Here is a 19,035-nt window from a genome sequence, read left to right as displayed (position 1 = left end):
AATATATATATAAATAAATTTATATGTAGTTAGAGTGAAAGATAGGATGGAGAATAAGAAAAGAGCAAGAAATAGTTACAGGAAGAAATAATAACAAAAATATTTCAAATTTGATGAGATATTAGCACAGAATTTCAAAGAAAGCCACACCAGGGGACATCATAATCAAATTGTTAAAAACCAGTGAGAAAAAGAAAACTTTAAAGCAAGAAGAAAAAAAATGGGATTTTACATTTAGGGAAGACAAACATAAGAATTACTACAAACTTCTCAAACTCGATAGTAAGAAGCAAGAAAATAATGAACAGAAATCAATAAAATATAAGATGGGTGAACGTAAAAGCCAATAAAACTAAAAGTTGGTTCTATAAAAGGTCAGTGAGGATGATAATTCTCTATACAGAATGACCAAGAAAAGAAACTAACTTTATCAGGAATGAAAGAGATGACATCATTACATATATGAAACATGTGGTGGTAAATTTAAATATGTACAAAAAATGCTGAGAAAAATTAACGATGACATAAATAAATGGAGAGATATAAAATGTTCATGAATTGGAAGATTCAATATTGTTAAGATGTAAACTCTTCCCCTGATTAATTGAAAGATTAATGGAATTCCAATCGAAGTCTGAAAAGTCTCATTCCTAAAAATTGCCAAGTTTTTTCTAATATACATGTGCAAAAAGCTTAGACTAGCCAAGATATTTTGAAAAGCAAAATTAGAAGTCACACTATCAAATTTTGAGACATTATAAGACTATAGTAGTCAAGACAATGTTTTATTGGTAGATTTATAGATACATAATTATACTATAGATCAATGGAGAAGAATAGAAAGTCCAGAAGTATACTCACATATATACAGTCGATTGATTTTTAGCAATCATGTCAAGATAACCAATGGAGAAAGTATTTTTTCAACAAAGTTTGCTAGAACAACTAGATATCTATTTGGAAAAAAAATAAAAAAAATAAATATACCCTTGCGTCGTACCCACAAATTAATTTGAAATGAACCTAGATATAAATGTTAAAACTATGAAATCTATAGGAAAAACCAGAAGAGTAACACTTCTTGACTTAGAGGCAGGCAAAGATTTCTTAGAATAGACTCCAAAATCATGAACCATAAAAAAATATATTAATTAAATCATAAAAATTAAAAACTTCTGATCGTTGGAAGACATCATTAACAAAATGAAAAAACAAACCACACACTGAAGAAATTATTTGCATTATATGCTATGACAAAGAACTCGAGACCAATAGTGTGTAGAAACTCCCACAACTCAATATTAAGTAAGCAAACAATCTTATGAACCATTGGCAAAAGAAAGTTATTTTTCAGAGAAGTGACACAAATGACTAATAAAGGAATGAAAATATGTTCACCATCAGTAGTCATTAGGTAAAGGTAAAGTAAAATCATAATCAGGGACCACAGTATAGCGACTGAAATGCTTAAAATGAAAACGATCCACTATAGCAAATATTGGCAAAAATATGCAGAGAAAAGAATTCTGTATTTCTGGTGGGAACACAAATGGCACATTTGGGAAGTCATTTTGGCAGTTGCTTTTCATTTTTTTAATTTGAGTGTAGTTGACATACAATGCTACGTTAGTTTCAGGTGTGCAGCGTAGTAATTCAACACATCTATACATTATGCTGTGTTCGTCACAAGTGTACCTACCATCTGTCACCTTATGACACTATTACAGTATCATTGACTATATTCTCTGTGCTGTGCCTTCTATTCCCATGACTTATTCGTTCCATAACTGGAAGCCTGTATCTTTCCTTCCTCTTTATTCATTTTGTCCACCCCCCACTTCCTTTCCTCTGGCAACTACCAGTTTGTTCTCTGCAGTTAGAGGTGTGATTCTCTTTTTTGTTTGTTTATTCATTTGTTGTGCTTTTTTTACATTCCATACATGAATGAAATCATGTATCTGTCTTTCTCAGTTTGACTTATTTCACCTAGCATAATAGCCTCGAGGTCCATCCATGTTGTTGCAAACAACATATGATCCGATAATTCCACTGCGGAGTATTTACCCAAATAAAACAAAAACACTGATTCAAAAAGATATACGCACCCTATGCTTACTCCAGCATCATTTGTAAGAGCCAAGACATGGGAGACAATGAAACTAAGTGTTCATTCATAGATGAATGGATAAAGAAGATGTTGTATACATACATACACACAACGGGATACTGGCAGTTTCTTTCAAGTTAAGTATATACATTTACCATGATACAGCAGTTTTACGCTGAAGAGGAACTAAGACTTTTCTACATAATGTCTGGTAAATAAATATTCACATGATCTGTATTCATTAGAGTCTAAAACTGGAAACAATTCAGGTGTTCATCAAGAGATAAACAGATCCCCAAACTGTGTCATATCCCATGGTGAAATAGTACTGAGTGATAAAATGGAATAAACTATTGAGACGCACAACATAGATGAATCTCAAAAACATTATGCTGAGCAGAAAGAAGAGTAGGACACCAAAGAGAACCTACTGCATGATTCATTCATATGAAACACTAGAACAGCAAAATTAATCTCTAGAGACAGAAAGCAAATCAGTGGTTGCTGGGAGTGCGGGATCAGCATTGCTGGGAGTAACTATGGCACTTTTCAAGGCAATAGAAATATTCTGTATCATGTCAGTAGTGGTAGTTACATGGATGTATAAATTTGTCAAAATTCATCAAACTATTACATGTTTAAAATGAGTACATTTTATTGTATATAAATTATACCTCAACAAAGGTGACTTTTTAATTTTTTAATTTTCATAAAGTTTTTTTAATGTTTCTTTATCTTTGAGAGAGACAGAGAGAGAGTGCATGAGTAGGGGAGGGGCAGAGAGAGAGAGAGAGAGAGAGAGAGAGAGGGAGACACAGAATCTGAAGCAAGCTTCAGGCTCTGAGCTCTCAGCACAAAGCTCAGTGCGGGGCTTGAACTCACAAACTGCAAGATCATGACCTGAGCCAAAGTCAGAAGCTTAACCGACTGAGCCACCCAGGCGCCCCAACAAAGATGACTTTTTAAATGACAATATCTTTACATTTCAGTCTCTCATTTCTAAGCAAAACTTACCTGAAAACAGTAACCATATACTATTACCTTTCCAGCTACCAGTACAGTGCCCAGTGGAGAGTACACAAAACATAAATATTTGATGAATAAAAGGCTAACTATTGGAATAAATGAATGAATGACACTAATATATTCAGCCAAAATAATAAAGGCAAAACTGTAAAAATAAATAAAATTTTGGCAGACATCATGGAAAGACTTTCTGTCTAATGGCTCTTCTATGACTGTACCATGAGATGATTCCTGATAACCCACCATTAAAGATTGTTAACTTTGGACAGGAGGCATTCTTTTATAAGATTCCAGTTTTTAAATGCACATACTTCTGAAAAGGGATAAAATATTGAGATGTTAATACCAACTAAAATTAACATGTCAAATTTGCTAGTATTTCCAGGAAGCATCTTTTAGAATAGGTAAGAAGGTCTTATGTTTGCTTTGGGCAAGATAGAAAATGGGAAGTCTCATGGTCCTATTGCTGGAGAGGATTGACCTGGGTGGCACATTCTTGGTAACCAAAGGCTGCAAGGGTAACTCTGCATTTGAGCACTCAATGGTGTGCTGAAAGGAAAAGAAATGGTGCAAATGGGAGCAGGAAAAGCACACAAAAAAACTTTTAAATTTTTGACATTTTTTCTAGAATGATCTACAGAGCAAGATCATTTCTGGCAACATTCTGGGAGATGATTCTTTGGGACAGTGGCCAGCATTATGACAATCTGTGTGAGGAACCCAGAATGTGATGCTTCTCAAACTATTAATTTTCCTTTCCCCCAATATCCTATTTCTGGGTTAAATTATACTGTTGTGTTGGGGCACTTGGGTGGCTGAGTCGGTAAAGCCTCTGACTTCAGCTCGGGTCATGGTCTCACGGTTCATGAGTTGGAACCTCCTGTCAGGCTCTGTGCTGACAGCTCAGAGCCAGGAGCCTTCTCTGGATTCTGTGTGTGTGTCTCTCTCTCTGCCCTTCCCCCACTCATGCTGTCTCTCTGTCTCTCAAAATAAATAAAAATTTAAAAAAATAGTAATGAGGGGCACCTGAGTGGCTCAGTCAGTTGGGCGTCCGACTTCGTCTCAGGCCATGATCTCACGGTTTGTGGATTTGTAGCTTCGAGCCCCACGTCAGGCTCTTTGCTGACAGCTCAGAGCCTGGAGCCTGTTTCATATTATGTATCTCCCTCTCTCTCTCTGTTCCTCCCCCACTCACAGTCTGTCTCTCTCTCGAAATAAATCAATAAATGATTTAAAAAATTTTTTTAATTAAAAATAATACTAAAATGAAATCTACTGGTGCGAGACCTCCACATGATTTGACAAAACAGACAATAAATGTACTTGAATTGAATTGGTACTAAGCAAGTAAAACAAGCTTTGAATTTTGAAAAATGTTTCTTTTCTTCCAGAAAGCCCATGTTACATAAAAATCATGTAGATGACACACACAATTCACTTAAAATGTTGGGTACTATGGCAGAGGAAATGTGCATTAAACCGCATTTCATATTCCTCCTCTCAGGACACAAGAAACACTATTTGCCAACAGCTTTGTAGTTAGTCAGGGCAATGTACGAATTCTGGAAAATCAACTAGGTCACTTGTAGGTGGAGACAGCGAAAAGGCCTTTCAAAATTCTTTTGTCCTCCTCTCTTCCCCTGCCTTGGTCAGTGGTAACACTGACCTTGATGTCAGAGACTGCAGGGCTGGGGTACCTGGGTGACTCTGCAGAGCAGAGCGCCCCCATTGCCCTTGCCAGCCTTTCTAGAATGAGTAACAAGAGTTAGAAACAACTTTTGTTCTGCAAAGTCCCTGAGATTTGGTTTAATTCAGCCTATCTTGACTAATACAGTTAGCCAATGTTCTATACAAATAATTACTATGATGTCTCTTTTTTAAAGAATCTATGTTAGAATCACAAACATAAAAAGAAAAAAACACCCTCGAATTAAGGAAAATGGGAGTCTCTTCAATCGTCCCCCCAATGGCCCATTTAAAATAGAATTTGTCTCCTATTTTTAAACTTTTCTATGTTTTTCTATTTCTCTTCAATATCATGGGAAGTCTTCAAAAGCTTGGCACAGTCTAATCACATTTGAAGCATAAAATCAGCATCATTGACAAATAAGAAGTATACTAATTCAATTCTAATAAGGTTTGTGTATATATGTAAATATAAGACTTAACACAAAAGTATATGGAAGGTGGTAGGTGTATTTAATTTTTTTACTTTTTACCTTTCCAAATCCTGATTTATTTTACTGAACTATGTTTTTTCATTTTATTTATTTTTAGAGAGAGTGTACAAGTGGGATAGAGGGAGAGAGAGACAGAGAGAGAGACAGAGAGAGACAGCCTCCCAAACAGGCTCCACACTCAGTACAAAGCCAAACGCTGCACTCCATCCCAGGACACCTGGGCCAAAACCAAGAGTCATATGCTTAACCGACTGAGCCACCCAAGAGCCCCTTAACTGAACTTTTTTACATCATATTTCTCCATAAAAGGTTTATAAAATGCATCAAATAAAAAGATGAGACTTCTCAAGAAGTAGCTAATAAAAAAGGGTATATATATATTTTTTTCAAAATGTAGTATATTTATATCTTGTAAAGCGGATGTCAGCACATTTTCCTGCAAAGGGTAAGGAAGTACCTATTTTAGGCTTTGTGGGCTACATATAGTCTCTGTCATATATTCTTCCTGTGTGTGTGTGTGTGTGTGTGTGTGTGTGCATGTGTGTGTGCATCTATAAAAATGTAGAAACCACTCTTAGCAGGAAGCATACAAAATGAGGCCAAGGGTGGGATTTGGCCCAAGACCCTGGTCTGCCCTCTCTGCTATAAAGAATTTATTTCATTAATAGCTATAATAATGCTACCTTAGCACTTCTCTTTCGAAGTCATCATTTAAAGGAAAAGACAAATGCCTCAATTTGTTTCCAAATTGTTGAATTTCTCTGCATATTGGCATTTGCCACTGTCTCTATTCCCATGCAAAGCTAATTTTTGCCTGAAGATTGAGCTCCTTTATCTTTCGTTGTTATCCTTAGGGCCTGGATGTTAGTTTACAGTTATTACTAAATAATCTCATTGAAGGATGCGTACAACTAATACAGTAATTTGGCAAGTAGCATGTGGTCCAGTCCCTTGGGTCCCAGAAGCATCCACGTTTCCAATTCTTGTATTTATTCAAACCACCTCCTCATCTTTATGCTCTTTTATAAAAATACCTTATCATTTCAGACTTTGAGCTTCTAAAGTGGGATTGTGGTGCCTTAAATTCTCTACTTGGAGATAAGGGTCTTCTATTAAATTAACTGATAATGTAGATGTCAGTAAATGTTTAGTTAATTCTCTTCCTAGATAATGTTGACATATATATATATATATATATATATATATATATATAGTGAAAACTATAGTCTATTTGAGAAAGGCTGAATGCCTCACAGCAATGGAGGAAAATATAAGGATATCTCTGAATCCACAATTGTGAGAGGAATCCTGTCTAGCTCCTAATGCCAGCACACCTGAAGTACTCTGTGAAGACTTCAGAAAGGATATCGGTTAAACCTCAGTATCTAGGTTTCCTTCCATGTAGCATGAAAGTCTTGCAGTCAGAGGGGCTATTTCATTGGAGGAATCCACATCCAGTACTTCATAAGGCCAGAATCCCCCAGAAATGAACTTTCCGTATCAATTCTTAGCAGATCATGGCAAAAAGAGCACTGGCCTGAACTCAGACAGACAAAAAATTAAATCCTAAGTCCTGCTCCCTGCTTTATCAGCTGAATGAGATGGAGCAAAGGAATTCATCTTTCTGAGCCATGATTTTTTTTCCCATCTGTATGGGTAATAATTCCTATCTTAAATGATGTTAAGATTAAACTAAATAATGCACACAGGAAAGATGGCATGAGGTAAATACTCATTAAATAGTAGCTATGATTTTACCTACAGGTCCTTGAAAACTTTGGGATAGCCTAGCACCTTCCCCGAGTCTATACAAGGTGAGGAGTGATTAAGTATCAAGCCTTCTCACGTTGTAGCATGTCACCTAAATCAAGATCACGTTGCAAAGTAGAGAAATATTATGTTATGTAAGACTTTCCTGTTTAAATTTAAATCTATTATTAATGGTTTCCCTTCTATCTTTAATTTGGTCTTTCTAACTTGGAACTTCAAGAATAGGTTTACTGCTTAGAGTCTCTACTATTAACTTTGAACCACTGAAGTTTGTGGATCCTAAACCCTAATAGATTTTCTTGGGAGAATATATTCTGCTCTCCCTCAGTTTAATAAGTGTCGTTTTTCAAAAATGTGTAGGAGATTATGAGGATGTTGGCCCTTTATCCATTGGGTTAACTCATGCCGCAGAGAGAAAGATTTCTCCAAGCGTTATAATATCCTAGCCAAACTGCCTGGCTATTCCTGTCCACCCTTTGGTATCTCTGATACCTTTCAGGACCTTCAAGAATCTCTAAAAATAAAACACTTGGTATATTCAAAACAAGCTTACTGGATCATCTAGTGGATGCCTGGTAAAAATGATAATTTTTATATTTATTATTTATATTTATTTATTGTATATATTTATTATTATAATTATTATAGTAATAACAATAATAATGGAAAAAATAAATAAGTGCTTACTGCAGCATGTGCTTTCCAAACATTATCTCATCTGATACTTACAATAACATTTTTTCCAGTTTTATTCAGTTTAGCACTACGCTTGATCCTTAATTTGTACTGGGTCTCCCAGTAACACACTAGTAAGGCCATGACAAAACCTATTAAGGCCTTGGCAGCCCCTTCTCTGAAATTGCTGGATCCTGACTGCGCCTTCAGCTGCATCCAGAGTCACTATCTTTCCACCTACCTGAACACAAATATCGCCCTTGATCAAAGTCTTCCCAGTCTCATATATGACAATGGTAGCTCAAGTCAAGCCACAGATCGCAGTGCCATTTTGAAAAGACTAACATAGACATTTGACCGTCTCTACAAAGGAAATTGGCTGAAGTGGGTAAACTTGCTTTACCCCATCTGAGCTCTTGTCTAAGGCATTTCCCCAGATGGCAAAACAAAGCAAAGGATGGTATGATGGGGATTCTTTTCTTGGCTGAGGTCTGTAGGACCTGGGGGCTAAGTAATGGAGAAGCTAGAGCTGGCCCTTGATTACAACAATTTTGCAAAGAGAACTAGAGAAGTCCCGGTCACTTCAGGAAAAAAAAAAAAAATAAGAAAAAACCTATACATGGATCCTAAAAGGTGTACACCGATAGTTAGGTAAGTCAGAAAGAATGGATTTGGGACCCAGAGCGTGATAGTATTTCTTGATATCACACACACACACAAAAGAGTGGAAATCTTTGTATGGTACTTGCAAAAAATATACGGGTGGTGGTTAAGTTGCTTCTAGGGCAAAGCCACTTACATACTTAGAAGTATGTTACCCTCTTATTATGCTTTTACTGTGTGTGATTAAAGACCTTGCCACTGCCAAATTTACTAGAAGGGTCACTTCCTGTTTTTACAAGTCCACTCCTGAGAACACATCGATGATCAAACTGCCAGTCCTGTAAAGACAGAAGACCAACAGTACATCCTTGACTGTAGTGTTCTCTCATGAACCCTAAGAGATTTCCTGTAAGCAGCGTCTCAACTCAAGTATGTAGGGGATTTGCAATAACCCAACATGGGACGTGGGACATATATCAAGATATCAGAAATAGACCAGAGTATCCCATCGGTGTCCAAGATGTACATGCAAATCGCTCTAATAATATTCCAAGAATACTCTGTATAAAGCTGTGATTAAGATTCTTCACTCTAATCCACAGAGAAAAACAATAAATGCTGTGTTTCTGACATAGGAAATGCCAAAATACCAGATACGACCTGCTTGGAATAAGATGTTTCCATGTTGGATTTTTTTTTAAACAAATCTTAAACCAGGAAAAAGGTATGCTTTTCCAAGATTTGTACATTGTGCTTTTCCAAGGAAAATTCTGTGTTGGTTCCAAACAAAAGCAGCATTTTATCATTTTGTATTCAACATTATACAAAAAAAAAAAAAATCTATTAAATTCACAATTGTCTTTAATTTCAGGTCCTATTTAAACTTTCATGAAAACAGATTATTTTTTTGAGATTGAGAAAAGACCTATATAAGATTCAAACCCTGCTTCCTTTCAATTGTGCTAAATGTGGGCTAAGAATGTGACACGGTCTCCAATTACCACCTGGAACTATTAGGAATCAAAACTTGTCATTAAGTGTGGAAATTGAGAATACAAACAGAAAAGTGGTGGAGGACCTACAGAATTCATCGTATCTTCAAACTATACCAACTAATTCCAAAGCCTTCCAGAGCAGGTAGTTTTAATGAATAACTGAAGATAAAATTTAACTTTCTGATGTGTTGCGAAGCTCTTCCTTCTAATTAGCATCAATCCCTCTTGCAACAGTTTTAGCTCACCTCCTGCAGTTTGATCCTTTGTGATCCGGAAGAACAGCTGGTCTCCATCATCCTTACAATAACCATTCATATTCCTAAGGGCTTCCTCTTCTCTTGACTAAAAAGCCCAGTTCCTTGAATCTTTCCTCAGAGGTCCTATTTTTCAGTCATTTCATCATTTTTTGTTGATTGCTTCTGGACTCTCTCCAAACTCTGTTTCTCCTGTCAGTTATGCTTCTTTTAAACTAGAGCAGGATTTGATTGAAGACTTTGTCGCTGCCAGTTATACTGGAAGGATCACTTCCTGTTCTTACAGATGAGCTTCTGCTAACACAAGGATCAAGATCAAAAGCCAGACCCTCACAAAACCTTGAATTGCCATTCTATTCCTACTGCTCCCCCACCCTCTGCCCTCACACAGTAACAGTAGAGGTGGGATGTGTTTGATGTAGGAAAATTATGAAGTGGACAAGTCAGGCTTCAGAGACATACCATCTTTGCATTCAGCATCTTTCCTTTCTCAGGCCTCCCGTTATTGCCTCTGACTTTGTTGGGTTGTCTCTCTTGCCAGCCTTTGAGCATTTACAAAGATACATCTACGACCTTCTAGCATCTGCCTGCCTCATGGTACCACCCTACCCAAAGTTCTGAGAGCCCTCCAGATATCTCTTTTCATCTCCCTCCCTTCCCTCACACTTTCACCAAGCTATTACAGCTCCTTGCAGCACAAGTAAAAGAAATTTAGCTGAAATTACTGATAATAAGAGAGATGCCTACGTTGTTCCATTTTGACAGTTTGTGAAATTTACCTAAGTGTTATATGTATTTCCTGCATTTTCTTGCACTTCCAATCATAGTATACCCATGCATATTATTTATGAGGATGCATATACCTAAGGTTCATTTATTTTTTACTTCTGTTTAGCATTGTCATGTATTATGCTATTGTTGAATTTGTCAATGAGCAATTAGATTATTTCCAAATTTTCTGTTATTTTAAACCAAGCCATTATGAAAACTTTTGTACATATTTCAGTGTACATATGTGCAAGATTTTCTCTAGGGTATATCCCTAGAAATGGAATTGCTCAGCCACTCAGTCATTAAGTATGTAGATTTTCAACCTTAACAGATGTTCAATAATTTTCCTAAGTAGTTGGAACCATTTACATTTCCACCAGCAGTGTATAAGAGTTCTTATTGCTCTACTTCCTCTCCAACATTTTTAATTGTCTGATTTTTTTAATTTTGCAAATCTGACATGTACTAAATGATATTCCATTGTGGTTTTAATTTGCATTTCCCTGGTGACTAATATTGAGAGTCTTTACATGTGTTCATTAAAAATTGTGTTTTTCTTTTGCTTAATTATCGTTCACCTGTTTTTATTTTCTCGGCTCTTTATCTTTTTTGCGTCGATTTACAGAAAATTATGCATACGTAAATTCTACACAAGTATGCGTGCATGCATGTTCTAGGCATTAACCAATATATGTGTTGCAAAATATCAGATGGCTTATCTTTTCAATTTATCTGTTTTCTTTGATTAACAAAAGTTCCTAATCTGACTCAATATTAGTCAGTTCCTAATTGATTAGTTCCTAATCTAACTCAATATTTTAAAGATATTTAAATATAAGAATATATTTTTTAAGTTTCAACGTTTTTATTTCATGTTTAAAATTTTAATTTATCTGGCATTGATTTCTGTATGGTATTAAATAGGAATTCAGTCTAATATTTTTAATACATAGATAAAAATTTTCACTGTGCTGTTTATTAACCCATTTATTAACCCATTGCCAGTTCTGTCATACAGTAAGATTCTACACATATGTAGGGATCTTATTTTAGACCCCTATTCTGTTCCATTGGTACTTTGTCTATTAAAATACAAAGCCTCACTATTCTAATAACCTTAGACAGTTTTTTCACACTAATATATTACTTCAAATTGTCCTGACTCTTCTTGGCTCTTTGCTCCTCCCCTAAACTTTAAGTTCAACTTGTCAGCCTGGACACATACACACACACACACACACACACACACTCACAATCTCATATATTTTGACTACAAGTGCATTGTATCTATAAATCAATTTATGGACAATTGATACATCTTTAAGATATTGAATCACTCAATCCATGAACATGGTATATCTTTTCATTTATTGGTTTATTTTCATGTTTTTCACTATATTTTTATAATGGTCTTCATAACAGTTTGCACATCTTTACTCTATTTGTTCCTAGATACTTTACTATTTTGTGTAATAAATGTTTTCAAATTATGTTGCTTTTATGAATGGTGGCTGCTGATATATAAAAGTACAATTGGTTTTCATCTTGAATTCATTAACTTTGCTAAGCTCTCAATAATCCTAGTCATCTCTACATTTCTTTTGATTTTCTTTTTTTTTTAATTTATGTATTTATTTTTGAGAGAGAGAAAGAGAGCTCATGTGACGGGGGGAGAGGAAGAGAAGGAGAAGGAGAGAGAGAATCCCAAATAGGATCCATGCTGTCAGTGTCGACCCCAAACCAAGGCTCAATCTCATGAACTGTGAGATCATGACCTGAGCCAAAATCAAGAGTCAGAAGCTTAACTGACTGAGCCACCCAAACCTCCCTTTTCAATTTTCTATTTCAACAGCCATATTACATATATATAAATTTTAATTTACCATTCCTTGAAATCTTATTTCTTATTATTCTATTATTACACTGGCTAGAACATCCAGGAAAGTACTAAAAATAAATGGTGATAGGAGGCGTTATTTTCCTCTTACTGGTATAAAGGTTGTTTTTCCTTTTTGTTTTTTTAATGTTTATTTATTTATTTTGAGAGAGAGAAAGCACACGTCGTGGGCGTATAAACAGAGGAAGGTCAGACAGGGGGAGACAGAGAATCCCAAGCAGGCTCTGCACTGTCAGTGCTGAGCCCAGTATGGGGCTCAATCTTCTGAACCAAAACATGAGATCATGACCTGAGCTGAAATCAAGAGTTGGACACTTAACTGACTGAACTATCCAGAGGAATTAAAGTTTTATTATCAATTATATTTGCTGTAAAGTTTTCTATAAGTACTATAATATTCCCACATATACCTAATGTTCTAAACAATATTAATACCATGAATCAGTACTGAATTATATGAAATACTGTTTTTGTATATAGATAATAATTTTTCTTGACTTGTTTATATAATTTGGTTTACCTCATTTATAGTTTTTCTAACATTAAACAAGTCAAGTATTCCTGAGAAAACCCATTTGGCCATGGTGTATTATGTTTTTCATGGACTGCTGAATTTGTTTTGCTAATATTTTGTTAACATAATATACTCTATGTTCATAAATTGTATTGCCTAACAATTTTCTTTTATTTTTCTTGTTTGGTTTTGTGTCAAGTTATATTAGCCTTATAAAGTGGATTTTAGAGTGGTTCTACTTTTTCTATTCTCTGGAGGACGTTTTGTTAGATTTTAATAATCTCTTTCTTGAGTATGTATAAAACCTCAATTATAAGTTGTCTGGGATTTTTTATATTCTTTTGGGGAAAGATGATTGACTATTGATTATTTAAAGTTGTAGAACTTATTACATAAGTTCTGTTTAGTTATGTTTTTTAGAGAATTTGCCCATTTTATCTAAACTTTAAAATTTATTTGCATAACATTGATCATAATATTATCTTGTTATATTTTAATGCCTGCCACATCTGCAATTTTGTCAAAATTTTCCTTAATTTTTTTGTCTTTTTTATCAATCTTGATCAATGTTTAATAATTTTATATTTTTCCCAAAGAACTTAATTTGTACTATATTGAACTTCTCTATTTTATTGTTCTGTCGTATCCTACTGTCACTATGATTTCCTTCTTTCCTTCTTTTGTTCTTTACAGTTTTCTTTTACTAATTTCTAAAGTTAGATACTAAACTGCTTTCAACCTTTCTTTTGTCCTTATATAAGTATTTAGTTCAATATCTGGTCCTCTAATCCTCCTTAATGGCACAAAAGAAGTGATAATATCAAGGTTACCATATTATTCAGTTCTAATTATTTTCTAATTTCCCTTATAGTTTCTTTTCGATCCATAAATTATTTAGAAATAATAAAATTTAAAATCTTTAATTATTTAGTTTTTACATGTTAATTTTTTGTTATTATTTATCACTTATTTGCCCTGTGGTCATGAAGTTTGAATGATAATAGTGTTTTAAAATTTATTGAGATTTGTTTTATGACAGAGTAAATGGTCAGTTGCTACTAATATTCAGTATGAGCTTGAAAAGCATGTGCATCCTCCAGTTGTTGAAATGTAGTGTTCTGCATAGGTTGAACTTACTTGCTATGCTACTCAAATTTTCTTTATCCTTACTAATTTTTTGTCTATTGAATCTATCAATAACTGAGAGAGAAGAGTTAAAACTTTGTAATATGTCATTTTTTATTATAGTTTATCATTTATTTGCTGGATATAGTTTGTTACTAAATTCATATAAGTTATCTCCTAGTGAGTTAAAGTGTTTATAATTAGAAAGTATTTATCTTTTTATTTATCTCTGGTAATTTTTTCTGCCTTAAATTTTACTTTGTCTAATAAAATATAGCATTATTGGGTTACATCATTTGTTAATATTTTTGTATTGTATATTTTTCTAGGCATTTCTGTGAAACTATATTCTTATTTTCAGTGTGTAACTTATAATAGCATATATATACCTATTTTAATATCTATAATATATATAGTTAACTATACAAATTACAAATTATATATATGTAATATATATAATTTACAAATTATATATAATTTATATCATATATATTATTATATATAATTTACAAATTATATATATATATATATATATATATATATAGTTAAATCCAGCCTGATGATAATCTTTTCTCTTAGCTTAAAAAAAATTTAAAAATTGTTTTGCAAGCTAATGTGTTTGGTTTTATTTCTGGTATCTTTTTGCTTTCTACTTTTTCCTGCTTCTTTCTTTGTCATTTTTTTTTCTCCTTTGTTTCACAGAATTTTTGCTTAGATCATATTTTGTTTTGGGCTGGGGGTGGGTCTGTACATTTGTCTTGGCACTTGTGTATTAAGATTTTTTTTTTTGACTGGACCAGAAACTGTAGATTAAACTCCACCAGGGCTGTGGTAGTCATGGCAGCTGTTCACCAAATATTCCCAGTTCTCTTTCGTTCAGTACTGTGGTAAAATTGTACTTATTTTTAAACTGCTTCTTTGGAAGCTTCTCCAAGTGACCTCTTTGACATGAACAAGGAAGTGATGTATGTTATCTTCAAGTAGAAGTTTTGAGAGCCTGTGCACCATTCACATGTTCTTTTCCTTTACATGGTATTTGTTGAAGCATATATTAGGATGAAACATGTCTGTCTCATTCACTGAGCAGAGTCTCCCCACTCTACTACCAGTTATAGGCAAAAAGCTAAGTTAGATTATGGTGCAATTGAAAAATAAATCACTGTTGTATTAAGCCATTAAAAATTTGTCACTGTTTGCTAAAGAAGCATTACGTAAACTTCTTGCTAGGAAACCAACTCCCATCTTTCTTCTTAGGAAATGACTTTGGAGGATTGTTATAAGTACCAGATTTTGAAAGCTTGTATTTATATTATCTTTGCTGGAAGTCAATATGCGTATGCAATATATATGCATTATATGTGTGTGTATATATATATATATATATATATATGTATATTTTTTTTTTTCAAAAGACATACAACCAATCCTAACCATAAAGCTGGAGAGAGGAGAAATGTAGTACTTTGTAAAAAAGAAAAACATTCCATGTGAGTCATTAATTTTGAGAAGTGATGATTATCTACTGGGACATCCCAGATGACCAGATTTGCATTTTAAAGTATTAAACCTTCTATCAGGACGACCTTAGACACCCCAAAGGTTAATCACCAGAAGGGCCATATTCAGAGGGCCTGATGGCTGTCATTAGGATAAGATACTATAGGCCATCTAAAGAAAAAACTAATAATAATAACTTACAACTGAAATAACATACATTTGACTGAAATGGAGAACAAAAACTTCATCCCCAGAAAAAAAGACCCTCGAGCAAAAGTAATTTAGAGTTCAGTGCTAATTCCTACATTTTTGATGTGGTCAGTGCCTTTTTTTTCTTTGAGTATAGGATATCAACTAGGCATTTTATCACAAAATTGAAAGTGGTTCTCATGCTATTGAACTATAAATATAATTATATTTATATATATAATATGTATTATATTATTATATATTATAAATAAATAATTATATTTATAATTCAATAGCATGATGACTTGACAGAAAAATCAATAAGCATTGTTTGGCATTCAGAAGGAAAAGAAGCCCTACACTCAGTAGAAGACAGAATATTATGTTTGTTAAGAGCATGGGTGTTGGTGGCAGACTGCCGACTTTCAAATTAGGTACTTCGCTTGCTAGCTTTGTGACCCTGGATAAATTACTTAATTTCTCTGAGACTCGGTGTCTCATCTCTGAAATGGGGATACAACCAGTACCCACTTGATGGTGTTGTTGTACAGGTTCAACAAAATAATGCATTTAAAATACTGAGACTGATGACTACAACATAGTCATATTATTGCATTTCAATAATTAGCTATCAAATTAGCTATCATTATTATTTTGAACCTAGGTCTTCTAATCTTTGGTGAATATATTTTCTAAATTTTGTGAAATTCTTTATTAATTTTCCCAAATCTGCAATTTGTCCAATCCATTATATTGTACCCTTATGCCTATGTAACCCTATTCACAGATTCCTAAGATATAATTAAGTCACATATATCATCTATTCCAACCACCTCCTTATATCAATTAGGGAAGTGAGGCACCCTCAAAATAAATTTATCCATCTATATTTATTTTACAAATTATTAATATATTTGAATATCTCTATCACATACACAATTTCCCAGTTAATAGATATTTGTTTCGCAAATACTTGGATCAAAAAACCAAAAAACAAATACTTGAATCAGTCAAATATACCAATATTTTATGAACACATAGAAGATGACCTTAACCTACAGGGTCCACCAGTCTTTATTTGGCTGATTTTTAATTTTGATAACCTGTTTTGCATAAGAATGTAACATTGGCATATACTTGAGTAGGTTTTACTATGAGTTCACTTGCTTTTTCATATACTGTTTCTAGATTTCCAAATCTAGACTAAAAGCATGATGCAATAGTTTCTAAGCCAGCAATCTGTAGCTCAGAAATTCTTTTCTAAAACACACTACTATGAAAAGATACCACCTACATGTTTTCAAAGGGAAGATTAATGAAATAGAGTGAACTGGGATTCTGGCACTATACCTCCCCCAAAGCTAGATTTCAGTCCGGATACTACTGCAAAAAAAAAAAAAAACAAAAGTAGCTAACATTCACCTGGTGTGGTTCAATGAGTGGGAAAACTAAGCCCCTTTCTCTTAGCTAAGCCACACAAATTCTATTATGTCTGTTATTGTTTTTTGTAGCATTTCCAAATATTAGATACGATACTCAGATTCCAAGTTAAGTAGTAAGATATAAATCATAGTTTTTTTTAATTTTTTTAATGTTTATTTATTTTTGAGAGAGAGAGAGAGAGACAGAGTGCAAGCGGGGGAGGGGCAGAGACAGAGAGGGAGACACAGAATCCAAAGCAGGCTCCAGGCTCTGAGCTGTCAGCACAGAGCCTGACGCAGGGCTCAAACTCATGAACCCCTAGATCATGACTTGAGCTGAAGTCAGACGCTTAATGGACTAAGCCACCCAGGTGCCCCGATAAACAATAGTTTAATTCAACAAACATTTATAAAAGTCTATGGCCTGTCAGGCACCACAGTGAGTGCTAAGAATATAAAGGTGAGAACACGTGTAGCTGCCTTTGGGGAACTTAGTCATCCAGGGTATGGAGTTTGACAGCTATATAAAAAATAATTTGATGCAATAATGTGTCAAGTGCCAAGAACTCTGGGGGCATGAAAGACGGTGGGTGGCTCACCCTGAGGATCAACGATGCCTTCTGGAGAAAATGAGGCCCGACTCCAGCCCGAGGATCACTGCATGTTAGGTAGGAACAGAAGAGGGATGAGCATGTCAGGCAAATTCACATCTGCATGAGCCACGTCACTAGGTGGAGGGTTGGGTGCACAGGAGCAGTAGGTAGAAAACTGTGGGTAACAGATTGCATCCGGCAGATAATGGGAGATACTGAGGTACAGGCCAATAGGTTGCAGATTGGAAGAACATATGTCACTTCTGGACCAAGCTACGGAAAACCCACCATTGTTCAGCACTCTGCCATAATGCTCGTGGAAGTACACATACAGACAGTGATCTTATAAGAGCAAAGGTGTGTGGAATGCTGAATCTTCACAAGGAGGCTAATGCAGACTTTGGGGGAATGAGGAAATCCCAGTGAAGCCACTGAGATTGGATGCTATGGATGCTATCATCCATTACCGCAGCATAACCCAGTCTATGCTGACCCAAATGCATCAGTAAAAGTTTAGTACCGTTCGTGCATAAATGACAAAGAAGGGAGAGGAGAGGCGTGTGGCTCTCATGTGTCCAGTTTGGCAATTGGTCGTTCCATCGTGACGACTGGACGAGAGAAGATTCAAATGTAAAATCTAAATCAGTTTGGAAGGATAGAGAAGGGGCAGTGCGATGACACATAGTCTTTGAAGTACCTCTCTGTCATCCTGGTGAGTATGTTCAGCCAACACGTAGGTACATGAGCCAGAAGCTCAGTGGGTTCTCAGGACTAAATATAGAGACTTCAATGTTATGTGTATGGTAGCCACAATTATGAGAATAAATAAGATCATCCAAAGAAGTTGTGAAGCAATCATCTAACGAATTTAGGCTAAGCAAATAATCCAAACCTCCAAAATGAATTCTGTCGTCTGAATTACCCAGTTGGGCAGCACACACTTTTAATTAAAAAACAAAAAAAAGCAAAACTTTCATTTTTGAGAGTTTCCATCTTTATAATTAGCAGTAAATCATTTTTCCTTACCTTCAAATGAAGACTAAAATGAAAACTTAATGGTCTTTTTGTATTACTGCAATACAAGCATGCTTTTTTTCAACCTCTTCTTAGATTTTGGGCACTGTCTTTGCATGTTCAGTAGATATTTCACATTAGTTTTTGACCCTTTTTTATTTTTCCATCTCTCTGTGGGTCTGGAGTCCTGATTTTATCAATATTTAATGCCACACATTCAGTAAAAAAAAAAAAAAAAAAAAAAAAAAGTTAACTTAGGTGTGAGCCAGAATTTTGGAAGCAATATTCTTTTTACAGGTCATTGCCAAAATAGCGATCATAAAGGTTATTGATGACTGTGTGTGTTTCTCTTAAGCATGTCAACATTGCTAATAATACCACAGAAAATACTACAATCTTCTCTA

Source organism: Herpailurus yagouaroundi, unplaced genomic scaffold (genome assembly GCF_014898765.1).
Source record: "Herpailurus yagouaroundi ecotype Mexico unplaced genomic scaffold, PumYag 140, whole genome shotgun sequence".
NCBI classification, from domain to species: domain Eukaryota; kingdom Metazoa; phylum Chordata; class Mammalia; order Carnivora; family Felidae; genus Herpailurus; species Herpailurus yagouaroundi.
The sequence above is the reverse complement of the archived record's forward strand: the minus strand, read 5'-3'. Positions refer to the sequence as shown.